Genomic DNA, 21,995 nt, shown 5'->3' on the forward strand with positions numbered 1-21,995 from the left:
AAATACATTTTTATTGTTTACAAATTTTTTTTAAAATGTTTGTTTATTTTTGAGGCAGAGAGAGACAGAGCATGGGGGAGGGACAGAGAGAGGGAGACACAGAATCCGAAGAAGGCTCTAGACGCTGAGTGGTCAGGACAGAGCCTGACGTGGGGCTTGAACTCACGAGCCAGGAGATCATGACCTGAGCAGAAGTTGGACGCTTAACCGACTGAGCCACCCAGGTGTCCCAGATTTTTATAGTTTAAACCATCCAGCGGTGCGTTTTGTTATGGCAGCCTGAGCTAAGACACTGTGTCCTACAACTGAAGCCCTTGAATGAGTCACTTCTGCTTTTTAGACAAAGTGTTTTATTTTATAAATTGTCAGTAATATTCTTTATTTCCCTCAAGTAGGTGGGAAAATCACTGAGATAACATATCCAGAGTATGACAGACACAGAGTAAATTTTTAAAAAGTTACTTCCTTTCCCCTTCCATCCTTTGTTTTTCACTACCTGAGCATAACTGTAAGATGTGAAGGGAACCATCAACACTTTTCAAACAGGCATAATAATGAGAATGGCTAAAAATTATTGATAATTTACTATGGCTCAGACACTATGGCTAACACTTTATTTGCATCATTTTGTGGAGTTCTCATAGACACTTTAAAGTAAACATTGTTATTCCCTTTAACAGATCAGGAAACTGAGGCTCAGAGAAGACAAGTAACTTCTCAAGGTTACATAGCTATTATATAGTGGATCTGGGATTTATATCCATGTCTGTTTGACTCCCTGGGCTGTGTTCTTAGTCATTTTTTTATTCCCAAGTATATGATTATTGTTCATTCAACCTGAAGGGCACAGGAGATTCAATCACCGCTCGCACACACCTCACTATCTAGTAGGAAAGACAAAAGTGAAAATCAATAATTAGCAAATAGTGTGATCAATGTTAAATCTGCACAAGATGTTATTGAGTACAGAGGACAGATGCCAACTGTCTGAGGAGGCCAGAAAATTGTTCCCGCATCAGTTTGCTGGACTGCCAAGGTTGAGAAAGACATTTCATACTGAGGGAACAAAGATACAGAGGCATACGGGCAAGGTTCATTGCAGACCTACATGTCGTTTTGGGTGCCTGAAGTGAAGGACACATACTGGGGAAACATAGTAAATGAAGCAGGAGACGTCTGGAGAAGCCAGATTGTGAAGAACATTTATATGACATACAAAGGCATTTAAATTCTGCTACAGAATATATGTGTTAGAAAGCCATTCTTGTATGTCTTCCCCCTTGAGACAGTTTGATCAGAGAAAGGAATGTGTCTTGTTTAACTCTGAGTATCCGAAGTCTAGCAAGGTAGTTATTCAGCATTTATTTGCTGAATTAAAAAGTGAATGAATGAGTGAACAGCATTAATCACATCACAATATATATTTTGACTGCAGGGGTATAGGGTTAGAGTGTGCCAAGAATGGGGTAATAGATAACGGTGCGGAGGAAATAATCCAGCAAAGGTATTGAGAGATGGACATTGGAAGGTTATTCAGGAAAGGGACTGTCATTTACCAACATAAAATTATCTAGAGGGCTGGCTGGGGACCGGGTGACATGAGATGCAGGAAGAGAGAAGCAGCTTTCAAGAGAATACAGGTGGGCTTTGGATATGTTGAGTTGGAAATGATTGGATTTCTGGTTGTCACTTGGGTTTGGAAGCTAGAGGTCATGCTCTGAAAACCATGGCAATACCCGTTTACACTGAAAGAGAGTATGTACAGACTAGAGTGAGTTCTGCAGTGGAGATTTAGGAAAAAAACAAATGCTTTCTGGAGATTAATACATATTATAGAATCTTACTTGTCATCAAAGATAGAGAAAGAGGAGCCTAGAATATGGGCTTAGGAGGAGTAAGGGACAAGATGAATTTTGTGGCATGAATCTAAGGAAAATTCAAAGGGCTATGTATTCAACAGGATTAAACTCTGCAGAGAGGAGTAAGTTTGGCACTATTTTGCTATGTGTTGTTTGACAGTATATTTATTGGGGAAATTATGTGATATCTATGAAATTAATTTTAAAACAATTTTAAGGGTCTGCTTTGCTTGGTGCTATATTTTTTCCATGGGTTGGATGCATTTTATATTCAGCAGTGGAAATTGAGCATTTTTAAAAAGTAAATCAAACCCACAAATGACACTTTCACGAAAAAAAAAAATGAAGGATGTTAATACAGTGTAATACCAAGAGGATACAGTGAATGCAATTACTTGTTTGCTCAAGGCATCATTAAGTAAGCTGTTGGTAGGTGCAAAAAAATAAGAGACCCAAATGGAAATTTCAGAGCAAGTGATGTGCTGGCTTTTCTGGTGGCGAGTGCTCCTTAGGATGCCTATGGTAGTATAATATCTCTGCGATATATGGGAATAGTCTTAGAAGCTTTGCATAGAATAAAAGTATTACAAATAGAAGCATAGCTGAAGATTCAGCATAGTAATTTATTTACAAAAATAAGGATTGCTATCATGGTTGTGAAACACAGTTAAGACTCTTCAGTTTTTAATTTTTTTGAAATTTAAGTTGTAATTCAATTTTTAAAATACTTGTTGAGATTAAGGAATGTACCTATCTATGTAAAGTATCTGTGCTATGCAAAGGAAAAAGAAGCCTGTAATTTTTAAAAAAATATATATTTAATATATAATATATACAAGAAAAATGTACATCAGTGTGCCACTCAATGATTTTTTTTCACAAACGCAGTTGTAAAATCTATACCCATATCAAGAAATAGATCAAAGGCCCCCCAGATGTCTTCTTTAATCTGCCTCCTAATCACTAAGAGTAAACACCATCTGCCTGTACAACATAAAATCTAAATTTTTAAACACTAGATTTTATCTGATTCTTTGTATTTACTTGTTTACTTCCTTATTTAGGCTTTAAACTTGTTCATGACAAGGGTTATGATTTACTCTGCTCATCTTTGCCAAAAGGTCCTAGTGCATGTTTTGGAACATGGTAGGCATTCAGTATTTAAGTTGGCTAATAAAAATGGAATGCGGTGACAGCAAAGAAAACCTGAGGACAATTGGAGCCAGAAATTATTCCCTGTCTTAAAGGTGTTTTGGTCTTGGTGGCACTAAAGGACCAACATATAACTGGACCTGTTCTCATTCTGAGCATGACTCAAGGTAGGGCAGAGAGTGAATAATAATTCTCTAGGGCTGGTTTTGGGCCTTGTATGTTAGGATATCAGAGATGGGGGGCTGATAACAGCACCATTTAAGATTCTGTTATGACACCAAAAAGATACCCTAATACAATCTGACAAAATTTTTGTATAGTAGTGAATGTGGACAAGATTTTTTCCTTCCATTCTTCAGGGAGGTCCCTCCCAAGACCACAAGGAGGTTATAGTTGAAGGAGATGAATTTCACTAGTAGTATTTCATCACTGTTGTTCATTCCACATATATTTTAGAGTTTTCTCTCAGTGCATTTACTGAAAAATATTAGACACATTTAAAATGAAACAAAAAAGGAGAATCATCAGCTATGTATTCTCTGCATTTAATTACCTAAATGTTGTCAATAACTTTGATTTTCTTATTCTTTTATTGTATAAATGGCATTTAATTCAATGATACTAATAATAATTAAGATTAAGTGACTGCTTACTATAAACCAGCCCTGTAATTTACATAAATGAACCCATTATAGCCTCATAATTATCGCACCTTATATTATGCACTGTCTTCATTTTAAGGAAATGAGGCTTAAAGAAGTTCAGCTACTGGCCAAAGCCATAAATCAAGTGGGTCTTTGACTAGAGATTCAAATCTAGGTCTGTCTAGCTCCAGAACCTGGGCTTCTACTGTTTATAAGATACTTCAATATCTTATCGATCCTGATACTTTGGGGTTTTACTCATTATTAAATACTCAATACTGTTTACTGAAGTTTTGTTTTGTTTAATGACTCAGTAGATATTCTTTTAACTAGAAAATACAACAGTCCTGGGTGGGTGGCTGTCTCTAGAGTTGGCAGTCATTAAGAGAGATTTCTATCACACACCAGAAGGTTGGCTATAACTCTGGAGCAAGGATACAGATCTAGAAATCTAAATCTCAAGTATCACATTCAACTTAAATTGGAATATTATGGAAGGGCATTTTTGATAATTATATACATAGATACAGCATTTTAGATTCTGACCCATTTAGTTAACCTTTTGGGTAGATTTTTGTTGTCTCTGGAAGTTTCAGTTCAAAATAAAGGCCTACCTGTTAATTTCCATTATTATTTCAACATGAATTAAACTAACACATGGTAAGAAACTTCATAAAGAGTATCACACCGGTGAAACGCAAGCTACCAGCTAGGGGTGCTCAGAAAAGCAAACAGTCTCTTGAGGTGAAAAGACAACAATTTCTTTGGCTCTGATGATTTCCCCAATGAGGAGGGTTGGAGTGGAGAGGTTGGTGGTCTTCTCAGGAGATAAAGAGAGCAGAGTTCAAAGTGGCTTCCTGTTCTTCTCCTGGAACAGAGTAGGTGACCAAGATGAGGTTCTCTTCCATATAAAACCATTCCTAGGCTTCCTTTAGGATGAGTGTCCTTTTCAACTTGTCACCCAGCCCTTGGTGGCCAATTCCCTGGCCTCTCACCATGGGTTTTTGGACATCTTTGAACTTTCCCCAATGTATCTTCAAGCATTTCTTAAAAGTGCTTGAGAACCATTTTGAAAAGAGCAAGCTAATGCTTGTGTCTGTGTTTGCTAAATTTCCTAAACTACTCACATTCCACATTCCAAAACAGGGTTTTGACTGCTGTAATCTGCCACTCTTCCACGTGTAATTTTAAGTACAGCAAGACACCAGAGAGGTGACAAGGAAGTAGGTAGTAATAAAAGTAAAACACTGTTGTTGTGTCTTTTAAGAATGAATCACATGTGTGAAGAAATAAATCTATTCCTTTAAAACCTGGTAGATTATTTTAGGCCATATCAGGAGAGAAATAGAATACATTCAATTAAAAATGATTGAGAAATGTTATTCTTTACTTTAAAATAGCTGTCACTTCAATTATTTATCATTTTTATTCTCAGCTCAAGAGTAAAAAGACAAATTTTCTATAACCGGATAGCTATTATAAAGCTAACCAGATACCTTTGTCTTTCTTCTTGCTTTTATATTAAGCCCTATAGACTAAGCGCTTGGCTATAAATAAAACTATTGATGTTAAAAGGTCATGGCTGTGACCTTTCACATGTTTCTTCTCCACTGTATCTATATACACTGTATACTTTACCCAGAGAAGAGATTCTTTATTTAAGAGAGCTTAAACTGTTCAAATTTGTAATGTACTGGGGATTTTGGAATGTCTAGGGGACTTAGTGGATAAAGAACTGACCTTTCATCTCTGAACTCAGACACAGTCCAACCTCAGATAAGTGAAAAAGTTTTGTGTCAGTTGCCTGTATGATAAACTGGTACTATCCACTATCTTCCAACCCAATTAAGCATTACTGGCAGATCTGGCCTCAAGAGGCACATGGAGTATAGAAATGGAATTACTTCTACTCCTGGAGAGGGTGTCTGAACCTTCAAGATAGGATTTTAAGGTTATAAATGGGAAGCATTGGCCAAAGTAGCATCTACAGATAGAAATCCATAAGCCCATGTGAACCCCACCCGACTCAAATGCAAATTTGAGATACTGGGATATTTCCAAGGTTCACAGTTTTAGCTTCTATTTGCTATGTCTTCAGATGCAATTTGTAAAATATTTTTATTCTTTTAATCTATAGGAAAAAAGAATTAGAAGGTAGCAGACAGTAGCAGACGTGTGGGGTGCAATTTGGTGCTTGTAGAGCCAACCTAATGTTCACGATAAAACGTAGACTAGAGTTTCTAAAGTATTAATGCACAAATCCCTGCATTTTATACTGGGGTGCATGATATGAGGTGACAAGTTTCCATTTTATTATTTAAATTTTACTTACTTGACATTAAAATGAACTCCTTTTTTCAAATAACCATTGGAAATAATGAAAAGAACACTGAACCTTCTTGAGGACATGATTGCTGTTTTTTTACATCTTTGATTTTCCGAATATGCAACCCCACAATGCAAAATAGATGCCCACTATCTACTTTGTCATGAACGGATAAATAACGATTGAATGAGAAACTATCGCATATCGGATGGCCATTGTAAGTTAGAAAAAAATTGTTAAATGTTTCAGTTTTGCAGAATTAATGAGAGGGGAAGTTGAACAATTCCTATAAAAATATTCAAGTAATTTAAAATTTCAACAATGAAAGGTGTCAGATTTAACCTGAGAAGAGCCTTTAGTGGAAAGTAATACAGTGATTATCTTTATTTTTCTCCGTAGAGAGAGAAAACAATGGCCATTGTCATTTAATTTAATTTAAATAGAGCTTCATTTACATATGACTAAGAACTTCCTAATATGCAGTTATACAGCAACTATTTTAAAATTAACAAAAGAAAAAGAAATGATGTTTTTTTCCTTGGGGATATATGGCAAATGACAAGGAAAAAATTGAGTAAACTACCTATTTAATCTCTTTGGTTGGATCAGAGTTATTTTTATTTACATTTTTATATTTTTCTATATCTTTAAATGTTGTAGAGGAAGCATATTTATTACTATTTTTTTAACCAGGAAAAATGACATCTGAAACAAACCGTGCTCCCTAAATTCTGTCTCATTACAACTTTCGCTATAGCCATCACTCATGTTTGGAAAACTACAGTATCCATTCTGTAAATTTGAAATCACTTAAGTCCTTTGGACATCAAAGGGAGAATACTTGAAAATGTTTCTGAGAGTAATTTGATTTGAAAGTTGAGTGAAGGTGAACTCAACAAAGGTGAAGAATTCAAATTCAAGAGCAGAGGTTAAGGATGGCTAGAAGGGACCAGGAACTTAAAAATACTTGAGAAGAATTTCATTGAGTGGTTCCAGAGAAAAGACAGTAAGCCCATTTTGGTCTATGTACATAGACGATCTGGATACTTTATATTATTGGTGTTAAAAAAAAAAAATAAAGGAACAATAGGCCCCAAATGAGTCACTTGTGTTAAGTCCCACATCAGCAAATTCAGACTTAACACTTAACTGCAGTTTCAGCCTCCCCCAGGAAGGTGATCTTTTTAACCTGGTCATTGCTGGCATCACCTGGTCATCACTAGAGAGGTCATCTGCCTGATAGACTCTGACCTTCCTTGAAACAATCTACTCTCTACTAAACATTTCCTTGTTCTGCCTCCTTCTGCTTATTAAAAGCCTTTGAGCTCCTTTCTTTCTGCTGCATAGGATGCTCCCCAGTTCATGAATCATTGAATAAAGCCAATGAGACCTTCAAATTTACGCAGTTTGATTTTGGTTTTTTAACAATGGGTTTGACCAAAAGCGATTAGATTAACCAAATCATATTGCTTTAGTTAAGACATTTAATGCGAATGGTAAAAAATATTAGCAAAACAGGAATATCAACACAAAGAAAAGAAGTAAAATCCAGAAGGTAAGAGATGGAAAGATCAAGATATGAAATATCCAACAGCCATCAAGTTGGAAGTGAGAAAATGATGCCACATTTTGTCTTCAAAGACTAGATTGGAAATACATGCTGAAAATCTGAGAAGGATTGGAGTAGAATATTTTTGTGAGAAAACAACAAAAGCTAAAATTCAGATTTTGTGACTGAGGATTTTTGGTCTTACGTTTTAAGAAGATCTATTTTCTCCATATGGCTTTTCAAAGGGAGATTGGATGTGATCCTTAAGAAGCATTTAGAAATGGCTTATTTTGGAAATACTATCTTCTTAACACTCACTATTTTTCCTATCTCACGTGGGAAACTAAAAAACGAAACCCCGAATTCTGATTCCAGCACACAAAAAATTCCAGCCAAATCTTTTGCGTCTAGGTGGAGTTTTTTGTTTGTTTTTAAAAACTATAGAAATACAGCTTCCAGTTAACTTTACTTGGGGTAAATCACTGCATCCTCATAGCAGATGTATACAACCACAGGTGGCTGCAAAAATCACATTCATGTGACTCACATGATTTCATGACTTTTCTCTATGCATCTGCTTAACATTTATAAACATTTATATAACATTTATGTTATATGCATAACAATTATAAAGAGCTACTTACTTGTTAATTTAATATATGTGTATCACACTGGACATGAACACGTGCCTACTTTTGCACCATTGTATCTGAAGTACACAACTGGATGACACATAGTAGGTGCTTCATAAATGTTGAATCGATGAATGAATAAAACGCTCCTTGAGCTTTCATTTTGATTTAACTGACATGTAAGAACACAGATGCCTGTAATCAAGTGGCTGTCCATTGCTCAGAAGTGTTTTTCACTATTTGAAAGAACATGATACTTTTTAACTTTATCAACTTAGAGATATGCATCTTTCTAGAAACGAAACAAAAAGCAAATACACAACCATAAACTCCACAAAATATTTAATGAACAGAATCCCAATTTCGCTAAGAAAACTCAAGTCACTGATGACCGACTCTTATGCATGTTTTTGTTTAAAATGTCTTTGTATTTCTCACATATATAATGGCTTGTTTAGAGATGTCATAAATGGTCATTTAAAACCACATCTACTTATTTAATGTCTGCAGGCACTCCGTGCATAGGAAAAGCCAAGAGAAGTCCACTTGGTTTAAGGATGACAATACTTTTGGAATGTTAATAGCGTAAAACTTTCTGAAGGAAAATTATTTCTTTCCCGAACAAGGAAAGAGTCAGATTGGCTTAGTCCATTTTGCACCTTTGTGCCAGGGAATCTCTGGGTTTAAATTACAGCAGCTTCAGCCTTTGCTTTTCAATCCCTTAATCCTTAAGGAGCATAGGTTTCAGTTCGAGACAACTTCACACAGAACATAAGAAAAGACTCTGTGAGCCTACCTCAAGCATGATGATCTTTTTTTCAGCTGTGATCTTTCACTTGCATCCCATAGTAAAAATGACTTTGAGGCAAACCAGTGTCAAATAATTAATGCATTTTCAATGAAGGACTTTTTTCCACTCTGCCATAATGCAATGCATGAAAAGCAATAAATACTTTCATGTAAGCCACTTGTACCTGTGGTTTTCATCACTGTTTCACTGGGATCCTTCACATTAGAGAACCTTTGTGAGGTGCCTAAGCTGAAATGGAAAGAAAGGCTGGCCTGGGAGGTTTTACATCTGGTAGCCTACCCCATTACTTACAGGCTACATGTTAAAAAAAAAAAAAAAAAGAGTTATACAGGTTGAATTGGGGCAATTATGTTCTGATCTAAGACATACATATTTGTCGATTATTTCCAGGTGTTTCTTAAAAAATCATGTTTTCTTGATCTATAATTAATATTTTGCTGATGGTGCTCTAGCAAAATGCCACAAAACCACTCACCATTTCTCCATGCTGTAAATGATATGAACTAATAGTAACCATATTAAGATTCTTAGGTTTTTAAGCATTATCCTAGTTTGTGTCACAACTATTATTTAAAATTATAATATCCAGGTGTTGTGTATGGTATTTGATCAAAGGGAATGGAAATGTAATGAGTTATAAGTTTTCTCCCTGAGGACTCAAACTGTACATAATGGGAGAGGGTGTGATTTATTTTCTGAGTCATTCTGGAAACAGTTATAAAAACCTTTGGTTAAATGTTTGTAACGGGGGTTATTGAATCTGCTGATATTTACCACTTATAGGGGGGTTATGGGAGTGTTTTCTTCGAGGGGAAAACCAAGCTAAAGAGTCTTTAAAAAAAAAAACCTCTACCTATCAGAAAGCATTAGTATCACCTGCTGAGTTTTTAATGAATATTTCCAGACTCTGTACGACATGTTCACAGAATCAAAAACAAAAAGAAAAAAGAAAAAAAAATAATAACAAGACTTCAAAATTGACCTTTAGAGATAACAAAAAGTGACACTTGATTTTTTTTTTGATGGTGATGAATGCATCCTCTAAATGACAATGAACAGTAGAGCTATAATTTTATGAGAACATTTCTAATTTTTCCCACATTAACCTTGTGTTAAGAAATGCTGACAACTTTGAATTATAGGACTAAATCCACTTCCTGTTCTTTGCCGTTAGTGAAAATGATCAGTCCTTCCCCTTTAAGCAAATGCAATAAGGAAGCATCAGAAGTGGGTTGAACACTTTTTTATTTTTTTTTTATTTTTGATCTTCCTCAAATATTGTTTGACCTTAATCACTGTCTTCCAACAAGCTTAATGTGACATCACCTTGAAACAAAAACACAGAGCTCTCAAGTCTGGCTCTGGAATGAAAAAGCCCTGATTATTAGTCCTCTGTGTGATCTTTTCAGATTGCACTGATGAGATGAAGTTTAATCTCGTTTCTCTCCTCTCCAGCACCACAAACCACAGGCAGTTTAAGGCAGCCTGAAAATCTCTTACATCTGGAAGAGCAATAATTCATGGGATTTCGCCTGACAGCCATGACAGGCAGCAAGGCAGCCAGAAACAACCGTCTCTTATGTTGTGCTATTTGCAAAAAATCAGAAGAGGAGGAGTCGGCCCAGGACCACATCCTTCTTTAGCATATGTTAGTGGAGAAAACCCTTTTATTTTCTGCCAGATGCTTCATGAATAGGTCCTAAATATTACATAGACAGTAGCTATCACTTCCAAACAAAATTCCTGGGTGTCTGCTAAGCTGCAGAGCATATGAAGGCCTATTGTCTGGCAAAGGGTCATGGTTAAATTTGCACAGATTTTTTAAAATAGATATCTCAGATTCTACATGTAATTTATAGGCGTTTGCACACCCTGCTGTGCATGAATATGATACCATCTTCTGAGCAGGATTATTTCATGAAATGTATATGGGATTTAGCTACAGTAACTTTTACTGGGCAGCCTCGAATGGCCAGCAAAGTACTAGAATTTACTGCAGCACAGCTTGTGCTGTCAGGCTCGGGGTTGGTGTTTATGATTTCTGCAGAAGCTGAAATAAACAACTTCTCCTTAATGGCCTTCTTTATGTGGAAGCAGCAGTGGCCCTATCTGGTCTCACAACAGTAGCTGGTGCAGCGGTCTGTCCTAATTCATGTGGAACCAATGTCTGAAAATTTGCATTTCTGCTTTTCTGAGTTTTCTGTGGCAGGAGCCAGAAAGGGGGAACTCGACTGCAAATGTTTGAATGGGTAGCATTCCACTCTACTGTTTTTAGTGCTATAAATACATTGTGGATAGAATGACTCAATTTTAAGACTCTGACAGCGAGAAGAGAAGGAAACGGCCGCATTTCTTTTCAGATTGGACATTGTCGATAAATCCTGTAAAAATACTCATCAAGGAACATTTAAATGACTTCTTTGAGAGGCCTGTCTGAAGCATGCGAGATAGTTAAGTCACCATTCGGTACGCATGTCAAGGTATGTGAATGCAATGGTCAGAACTGCCTGAGGAGTAAGCTCAAGCACAGTAATATGCGAAATATAGATTTTTCTTCTTAGGCAAAAATTGAAAGAAAATAATTCCTAAAAGTTTTCTGATGTAACAACGGTTTTTAAAGTTCTGAGGAATGTTGACATACGTTGTATGTAGGAGCAGGCAGAAAATACATTTTTAAAAAACGAGACAACCGTTTCATGCCAAAGAAAAACAATTCCGTTGCCAAACTACACATTGTTAACTTAAAATGTGTTCCATGTGGAAATAGGAAGACTGGTTTTAAGGAAAGCCTAGTGATCTGAAGTCAGCTGGCTCCGTGCCTGTCAACTACACATTTTGGCTTCTAGTTTTACAGCTAGAATTGGAAATATTTATTTCCCCTATTTAAGAGCAGTTCTTTTCCTTTGCCTAGTAAACCAATGAATTTGCCTGTAAACATGCATATAGAAAAAAAAAAAAAAGACTTCCAGGCAATACGCAAGGGAAGAATAATTGAAAATCTCTTGTAGGCAACATATTATAGGTTGGAAAGATTGCATTTTCTTCTATTCTCATTTTGTCTTGCCCTTTTGCCAGCATTTTTGTATACTCATCACATTTTCTGGAAAGAAATCAAATTACCAAAACCTTCGGCTTCCGCGTTTGAAAGCTTAGGACCACACGGCAGACACATATTTGGAAGACATATCTTTACTGATGACAATATTTACCTATCACCGCTGTTCAGAATGATCGACATCAACAAGCACACAGATAGCCTGTTACTGGCTTCTTTGAAGTAGCATCCTATCGCCGTGGTCTTATGGTCTTATGCAGGTAACAGATGAATTCTCAAAGGCAGCATGAATCCACAGCAGTGAGCAGCCATTGGGAAGACCTTACAGAGGGAGAGGGTCTTGATAATACTAAAAGATATATATCTAAAATTTGTTTGCTAGTCATATCACACTTACCTTGGATCACTTAATTTATCACACGTTTTTCAGTATTTGATCTTGGCAATAAGGAATGCAGGCAAAGGATTCATCACAAGCATTCTCGTGTTGTTTTACGTAATGGGACATGGTGGGACCTAGAACTTCAAGTATAGGTAGAGTTGTAGCATTGATTTCAGTTTCACTGTCTGAAAGGCAAATCCAGAGGCTTCAGGAGCCAGATTTTAGCAAGTCTGAGTGGGCAAGAGCTATTTATTGCAATTCTGAGAGCATAAAGCTCCTCCTTTTCACACATACCCCTTTGCTGGAGAACCCAAGTTTTATTTATGATTTTGGATTTTATTTCACAGCATTCCAGTTTAGTTTAGCATGATGTATTTAATAACCATGTCGACTGTCTTAATTACCCTATAAAGCAGGGTTCCATTGGCATTTGACCCTCCACGGCATTCCAGAGAAACTGCAGGACCATGATAATTACCAACCGCCTGTGAGAAAATTAAACAAAAAGGCCCAACTTTTAAACCACCATTTTAAACGACCTATTACATCTCAGGAATAAATCATTGATGAAATAGCCTGCTTAACAGGAAAATAGCTATTCCATAGCAAAGAATTTCCCCTTGCATGATCATGAAGAGAATATTAAGTATTCTTCAGCTCAAAAGGTTAGATTTTATGTCTGTCCAATGCCTTTTAATGACACATTTTTGTGTAATTTTACTGTAATCAAAGCCTCTTCCCACAGAGGTTACAGACTGTGGATATTTGTCAGTCTTTAACATTTTGTTATCCATGGAATATTAAATGCACTTATATGTGGCCAGAGGAAAAAAATCTGTTTATAATTGGAAAAAATTCAAATTAAAAAAAGATCTATGAAGAGTTTTACTTCCTTTGATTAGCATGGGCACTTGCTATAAATTTTGCAAAAAGTGCTAATCAATCACTCTGTGTGATAAGATTGATTTATTAATTGCTGCCATCGTCCAAAAAAATAGTGACCTGCTTTGAAGATCTAAATGTCTGGATTAATTTGAAAGTGGTGCCAATATGTCATAACGAATCATAATATATTGTTATATTCATTTCTGTGTAATAGTTCCATCAGTCCGAAGCTCAGCAAACATAAAGCTTAAATTCTCCGTCCCTTTACATTCCCCCCTGATAAACATTTGTTTAGTGAAAGTTGATATTTTACATATGTTCCCTATGAGGTTCCCTGTGTGACATTAGAGATATACTAGATGACTCTTTTCTGATCTCACTATAATCCAATGATTAGGATCATCACTTTTTTTAACAAAACAATTGAATCCAACTTGATTAAAGACACACAAGAATTGTAAGCTTTTCTTCTTTTTTGTGATAACTTTGGCTCTCTGCGAAAAGGAAAATAAACACATGTGCCTTGAGGTCACATAAGGTCCATTTCCAGGTTTCTAACACTGGCCACTTTTTTTTTTTTCTATTGGCAAATTGCCTAGGGCCCAAGGAAACCGGCCAGTGGATACTAGAAATAATTGGGCGAACAAGCGTGCTTTTTTGGCAAAGATCGATAGCAGAAAAGACAAGTACTCAATTTGTTGTCGGGCATCCCAGCATCCCGCGTTTGTTCTGCTTACCAGCTGTGCAATCTTCAATATATTACTGACCTTCTCTGTTTCAAAGTTCTCACCTGCAAAAAGGAAATGATGGTAGCAGCTATTTCACAAGGTTTGGGGGAGGATTAAATAAGATGATATGTGTAAGATGCCTACTGCAATGTCTGACTCATGATAGTTACTCAGTTTTTGTTGGATTGGGTTTTTTTGGCTCTATCCCCAGCAGAGTTCACAGTAATCTGACTAATGCTTTGCTAAATGTTTTCTTATTGAAACCCACTCAAAACCACCAAGGTTTAACACTGAAAAGAGATTGCCAATTAGCAAGGAGTGGCTGATCAAGGAGCCTTAATCTATTTCCTGGACCATTTGTGCCACATAAATTACTATGGCTGCCACTGCCAGTTTTCAGTGGTACATTCCTCACTGTTCTTCAAAAATTTGTCCAAATCATAGATTACTTCCTCAATTCTTTTTAGCACAGCTGAAAAAGGCTGGCGGCTTAAAATAATTTGAAAATACTAAGAAGGAATAAAAGGTAAATAAAGAAGATTTAAAAATACATATATTAGGTTCTGGAAGTAGAGATTTCTGACTCTTATCATAGTTAGCTCTCAACAAGGTCTGTCCAGTTCTAGATCTAAATCCAATGTTGTCTTCACGTGCCCTTGGTCTGTGTTTCCATAGTCCCGTTTGTCCACTGAAAGAAGAACTCTTTTTGACACATTCAGGGTTAGTGCTAAACATTAGCCTTGCCACACTCTTAGGACTTTTCAACTCAAATCAAGGATTACATCTGAGAAACAACCACTTCTCAATTGGAGGATGTCATAAATTATTTCACTCATCAGGTGAGACCTATAGGAAATAGCTAGGTCAATGGAGCCACCACAATCCAATACAATCCCCCAAGTTGCAGTTACTATAATATTTATGAAATAGCATTTCTTATCAAAAATAAATCTCAGTATTGGCCCTGGTAAAATTATCCTGGTGAAGATGGGCAATCCTGATCCTGTAGCTCCTGAAATCCATTTCTAATTAAGGTTCTTTCAAATCATTGCCTCACTGACTCTCTAGTGCAGCAGCTTCTGGAAGCCATGGACCCTAGAGAGATCCTGAACAAGCTTCAGTGGGACTGACACCTTGGTGGGAAAAATTACCGTTTTGTTTTCACTAACCTCAGACCAAAATTTATAATTCTGTTCAAATTTGAACATAGACAACAGAGCACTGAAACATTAACAGTACCTGTGACGTTACTAAAGTAAATTGCAGGTATTTTCATATCACATGCCACATGTGACAGATATTATTTATGTTCATCAATATCTCAAAATTATATGAGGCCATAAGTAGGTCTGCTACCGCATCTTATTACTTAATGTGTTAATAACGAAGCACCTATGTTACTGTATCATAAATTATTTTTAAAACATTTGTTAACTATACTTAAGTGTCATAGCTTTCCTTGGCCATCCTACATGTTACAGTTCATGGACATAAATGCACTGTTTTTGGATGGGGTTTTTAGACTTCCTCAGACTGTCAATGGGTTTGTGGCCCTAGAAGTTTGAAGACTTACCCTACTGACATCATCTTTAACCAGCAAACTGCTGTGCCTCTGATGGTAGACTCTGGTTTCCTCGTCAATCAAGAGAGAGACAAATGATTCTAGCTGGGCAAATTGTTCCCCCCCCCACCAAAAAAAATTTCAGGCTGGAAAAGGCAATAAAATGCTCTTTTCTTTTGATGAAGCTGTGAGGATATGGGTCCAAGGCACCATGTTTATGACTAGGTGAAGAAAGTTCAGTGGTAGAAGGAAATAAAACCCAACGAGCAAGATAAGAAAAAGAAAGTCCTGATAATTGTTCTTATCCCTGGTCCTGTCCCTGAGGCCAGTCCCATCTCTTCAGTGGTTGGGTTATATAAGCCAAAGATTTTCTGTTTTGAGCTAGGTTAGGATGGGTTTCTGGATCTTATACTAATGATGACAATAACAAAAACATCCTAACTAATACAGAGAAATATCATAGCCTCTTTCGTCCCTGACTCAGGTGGTATCGCAGATCCTTTTCCTTAGAACATCTTTCTTACAGATATTTTTTATTTTTGCCAGTTCAGAATCCTTCCCCTCTTCTTTTATAAAAGTAAACCATTTTTCTTTGGGTTACTACCTTCTCTCCTCTGATCAGTCTACTTCATGTAGATAAGGTTGACCCACTGTAAGCTTGAGGGGTGAGAAAGTGATGTGGGCCTCAGCCACTCAGAACATTTCATGGCCCTGGCCAGGTTCAACGTGAGATAGAATCTAGACCATTAGGAGTTAAGCCCGGTGCTTTTAGAAAATTTGAGAACAGATTTAGCTCTTTCCACTGGGATTACTGACAATAAGAAGTGATGCTGCAGGTATTGGTGTCCTCTCTGTGGAATGCTGAACAGAGACTTTGAAACGGACCAGATCCTGGTGACATTATCTGAGCCCTTACATCCGGTAATGCCAATGATCAATTCTCATGCACTCAGCAGTCTTCTTCTTGATTTTACAGATCTATGAAACAATAAATAGCCTTCACATTTTTATCAGCTTGAGTCAGTTTAATATTTTGGCTTCTGTCTATTGAAACCAAAACAGTTGTAAATAATATACCTTTAGAAAACCCAAGCCGGGCCAAAGTACTCTAAAATCTTTTTGTTGCATATTGTCAGCCAGGGTCACATTCTGTGCCGGGGGTTGTGTCCATCTCCAGAAACACATGTGATGTCAGCAGTTACTAGATCAATAAACTGCTCCCTGTGAACAAGGAAGGTTTGAGAATACTTGCTGCTTTGTTTGAATTCTAATTCTGCGTGTTTTAAGGTACACCGCTGAGCAGGGATCCCAGGTATCTTGGGGGGCGAGACCTTGGGGCCCCTGGACTTTTCCACTGGGCCTGCTGACAACCAAAAGAAGGTGGAGGGTCTGGGGGAAGGTGAGGAAATATGCCCTAAACAGTTTTCTTGAAGCCAAAAGTCATTCATGCTTTTCCTGCCTTGCTATGGGATGAAATGCTGTAAATGACACAGCTCCCTCACTCAGTCCTCTGCTCTCAGTACTTACAAAGTTGTACCTCTTTTCTCTTTTCCCTCTTTTGAATGAATAAATGAGTAATGAGTGCGTCAGTTATCTTTGAATTTGGCCTGAACCTAGGATTTACCTGCCATACCCACAACAGCTGCCACCTCAGCTGTTTACCTTTGTTCATTTTGCTTTTTACTCACCTTCCTCTTTCCCAAGCTCAGCAACTTTTGGCTACCCGCACACTGTCACGCGGGGCTTGTAGCACAAGGGTAAACCTCAATCCTCAGGTAGAGGATAGAGATGTCACATAGGAAAGGATGACAACAGAAATAAGCTTAGAGAATGCAAGAAGAATAAAAATGTCTCGGTTTCCAGAGTCCTCAATTGCTTTTGTCCAGTTCATTCCTAGAAAACACATCTGAATTATCAATACCCTCAGCCCTAAGGCTGAGACATCTATTTGGCATTTTTATTTCCTACTTCTGGCCTATCTCCGAACAAAAGACACCATCTTGCAGGAATCCTACAGAACATTTTGGTGCCTCAGGGTCCAGACCAAGAGAATGTTATTTCCAAAGACCCCATCAGATCTTATCTTCTCAGATCTTATATCTAGTCCAAGAAGCTCTTCTACTCCAGCTTACTGTCAACAGGAAAACCTCAGAATTTACATGCCTTTTATACTTTTCAGACTCTATGTATAACCAACATATTCCAGGTCTCTTTAGTCTGTGGATAAAAATAATTACATATAATTATTAATGACAAATTCTTTTTGTAAATGAGGTTTCACACCCTCCGCGGAGCCCAACATCGGGCTTGAACTCACACCCTGAGGTCAAGACCTCAGCTGAGATCAAGAGTCAGACGCTTACTGGACTGAACCAGCCAGGCATCCCCATGAAAAATTCTTAATTCCAGTTAAATATGCAATGGGTATTGAGCACTTCTCCAAGGCAAGACACTGTACCATGTGCTGGGTATATATGAGTTAAATGAGACAATATTGTTACTATCAGCATATTGTTAGCCACGTAAAGAGAAGGGCTGGCTTCAGACAAATCATTAAAAATGTACAGAATATTACAAATGTTTAGTGGGATTTAAGCTAATCTAGGAGGTCAGAAAAGACTCATCAGTTGAGGTAATATTGAAGGATGAGCACTGAGTTAAACAAAGAATCTAGAGAAAGTCTTCCCAAACACAGTAACAGAATATCCAGAAAGGACAAGATCAGGGGATTGAAAGTGTCACTGTGGCCAGAGCCTAGAAAAGGGAGAGGGAACATAGCCCTCGGGGAGACCAGGGAGGTGGGAAGAAGCCAGATTTTGGAGAGGCTGCTAAGCTATGTTAAGATTGTTTTTAATTAAAGTAGACTTGAGGAAAACTATCCAGATTTGGAACAGATGCTGTGGGAAATGGGAAATAGCTGTCGAGAGAGGAGCAAAGGGATTGCCAGTGTTTGCAAAGGCCCAGCTGAGGTTGGACATCATGACAATGTAATGAAAGCTATCAGCACGGCTATTCCATTTTTCCAGCAACACTTAGCGGCCTGGAAATAGGCATGCTGAAAGCAGGCAACTAGGTTGTCTTAGAGTTAGAGATTGGCTTGGGATGTGCAATTGTATGGAAGGAAAAGAAATGAAGGTTGTTAATATAAACAGGGTGCTAAGATTGACCACGAGACCTCACTTATGCAAGGAAGGAGTGTTTAGAAAAGACGCACATCATAACAAACACCAGTACAACACTGGGAGCCCTGACTGCCTTCTTCAGCTCCTGAGGTCCCCAGGCTCTCATCCTGAGGAAGTTAGTTCAAAAGTTTGAGCTAAAAAAGGTAGCTTGGTAGGTCTTACCTCATGATTTTCTGGGGAGAGAAAACTGAGAAAACTTATGTGAACAGTTTAGCCTGGGCCTAGCATGTGGTAGACACTCAACCAATGTTATTTTATAAGGAAGAAAACCAAAATCGGTGGGAGAGCCTGAAAGACTTGAGGAAGACTTGATGCAGGATAGTGGTCCTGGAGGAGTTGAAGCTCTAACCTAGCAGACAGTGGAGGTAACCGAGGTAGAAAGATCTTAATAGAAAGTTAGAGACTGACCTGGTGAAGAGTGGAAGTGAAGTCGGTTTGAGTAGTGAAAATCCAGACACCGCAAGGGAGAAACAGCGTTTCATAGATCATCAGCTTGCATCTTATGATGTTGATGAAAGAGAAAGGAAAATTGTGAGCTCGGGACCCATATCTTCAGTCAAATTCCTCATGGCAGGTATGTTGTAGGATCAGGTATCCTTTGCCACAGGATCAACAGTTGTTTTGTTTCAGGACTTCTCTCCCTTAATTGTTGCCTTTCCTTCTTGGGTCTTTGAGTTCTGCTCTTCTGAGTCTTTCCCTGGACTGCCTCTTACAATCTTGCTCTTGTGATAAACTTTACTCCTTGCCTTTCTTGGTTGTGATTCTCATCTTCTCTCTCTGCTTAGAGACCAAGGTCTTATATGCCTGTGTTCTCCAGAAGATCTCTTCTTTTTCCACTGCCTTATCATACTTTAAACAGGGGCAGCCATCAGGAGTTTTTGATTGAAGCTTGGATTCCCAGAATGACTTTTTATTCACTAAATTTCACACCTTGATCATGGCCTGCACTCATTTATCCATAAATATTTATCATGTGGGTCTGTCAGTCCCAGCTAGGGGTTGTGTCGGGTGCTGGGTCACAATCATTGTCGTTGACCCCTCTGTAGCTTGTAACACTGGGTTTCCTCCATTTTGATGACACTCCCACTTTGTGACTCTACACCACCTAATTTTCCCCACTTTTCATGATTCCTTCAGTGCACCATTGTCCTTGACCAGTTTCTGCAGAGTGAATAAGCTTAATGTGTTGTCTGTGGTTCCTGATTTTCTCCTTACACACTTACCTGAAAGATTTTTTCAATTCTCCTTCATTTAGCTATCACTTTCCCACAGATAATTTTCAAAATGACATTCCATTTCTGACCTGGTCCCCAACTCCAGTCTGCCTTGCTGATAACTCACCAAAACTAAAATTAAACTGATAATGATAGTAACTGATATTGTCTCAGTGCTGTAGAATTTACAAATTACTCTCCCATAACTTCTCTTAGGGCTACTATCAAATTTATTGGCATACTGAGTGATATACATTTCCCTTCTTCTCTCCATGTAGATTTGGGAGGATGAGGCTCTATTCTTCTCTTCTTTGTGACATACATTTTCTTTCATCTTACTTTTTGTGTCATCCCCCCATCTCACATGGTGATTTTGTCCTCAATTGTCACCACTTTCTCCTGGGTCTTTCATCTTGATGTTTTCTTTTGTTTACTTTCTTCAGTCAGCAAACGTGCTCACCACATCCAGCCTCCCCATTCTGAAGATGACCTCCCTTCAACCTTGACTCCCCTGACAACATTGCCTCACTTCTCTGCTCTTGCTTTCTCCACGTCATTACTCTCAATTCCCTCCTCATTACTATCAGTCTTCTGTGCCCACCACACTACTGAAGACTTAAAAATCATTACATTGTGATGCCCACAAGTGTGAACTTACCATTTTGAAATTTGACTCTTCCTTCCAGGTCAGAAAAAGAGAGGAAATCTGTTCATCCTTATACTCTAACCCCCGCCTTCAAACCAGGCTTTGTCCTCTATTAACACAGAGGAAAAGGTGCTATGGCCAACATTCAAAGAGAAAATAACCAACTTAATTTTTTGCTTTTGTTTCCAGAGCCTAACTTCAGTAGTTAGAGCAACTTGAAAATTTCCTGGGATAAATTGGATGATATGAGATTATCACTCTGATATAGATTTTATTTCATTTTATTTTTTATTAGTCTTTTAAATTTTTGTTTTTGAGAGAGAGAAAGAAAGAAAGAAAGAAAGAAAGAAAGAAAGAAAGAAAGAAAGAAAGAAAGAAAGAAAAAGAAAGACTGAGAGAAAGGGGGACAGAGGATCCGAAGTGGGCTCCATGCTGACAACAGTGAGCCCAATGTGGGGCTGGAACTCATGAACCAACTGTGAGATCATGACCTAAGCCAAATTCAGACACTTAACCAACTGAGCCATCCAGTCGCCCCAGGTACAAATTTCAGAGCATTTTCCCTGTAATCTTCTACTCTAACATATATCTTCATTGTAAACACCAATAATCTAAAATTTTCATCTTAATCTTTAAAATTATTTTAAGTTTATTTACTTATTTTAAGAGAGAGAAAGAGCATGTGTGGGGTAGGGGCAGAGAGAGATAGAGAGAGAATTCCAAGCAGGCTCTGTGCTGTCAACACAGAACCCCACACAGGGCTTGAACTCATAAACCGTTAAGATCATGACCTGAGCTGAGATCAAGAGTCAGGTGCTTAACCTACTGAGCCACGCAGGCATCCCTCAAATTCTCATTTTATTTACGACTTGACAGTTCTTAAAACATCTTTTTTATTTAGTGTATAAAACAGCACCTTTTCATGTTTTATTTTTATGTCTCTAAATACCCCTATTAAATTAATTTTGCTCCCTCATTTTATTTTATTTTCCTCTTAAAAAGTGGTTTCCTTCAGAGTTCTATTCTCAACCCTCTTCTTGCTGGACCCAGTTTCTCTGGGCTGCCTCACCTTATCCACCTAACCCCAGGTCCCTGTGTTCCACTGCCTAGTGGGCATCTCCACCCCAACATACCAGAGGCGTCTTAAACAAAATGTGTCCAATTTTCAGCATCTCAACTCCGTTCTTCCTCCAGCTCCAAAGTGAATTTGAGTGCCGGTTCTGATATGAAAGTAGTAGTAGGGGGCCTTATCCTATCTCATGTAACTACGTCACCTTCCTACAGTCACGCAAGCTAAACATCTGTCTTTGGGACTCGCTCATAACTCTGCACATCAAATATTTTAGAATTCTAATCCGTTCTGCATCCT

This window comes from Acinonyx jubatus, chromosome F2, assembly GCF_027475565.1.
Source record: "Acinonyx jubatus isolate Ajub_Pintada_27869175 chromosome F2, VMU_Ajub_asm_v1.0, whole genome shotgun sequence".
NCBI classification, from domain to species: Eukaryota; Metazoa; Chordata; class Mammalia; order Carnivora; family Felidae; genus Acinonyx; species Acinonyx jubatus.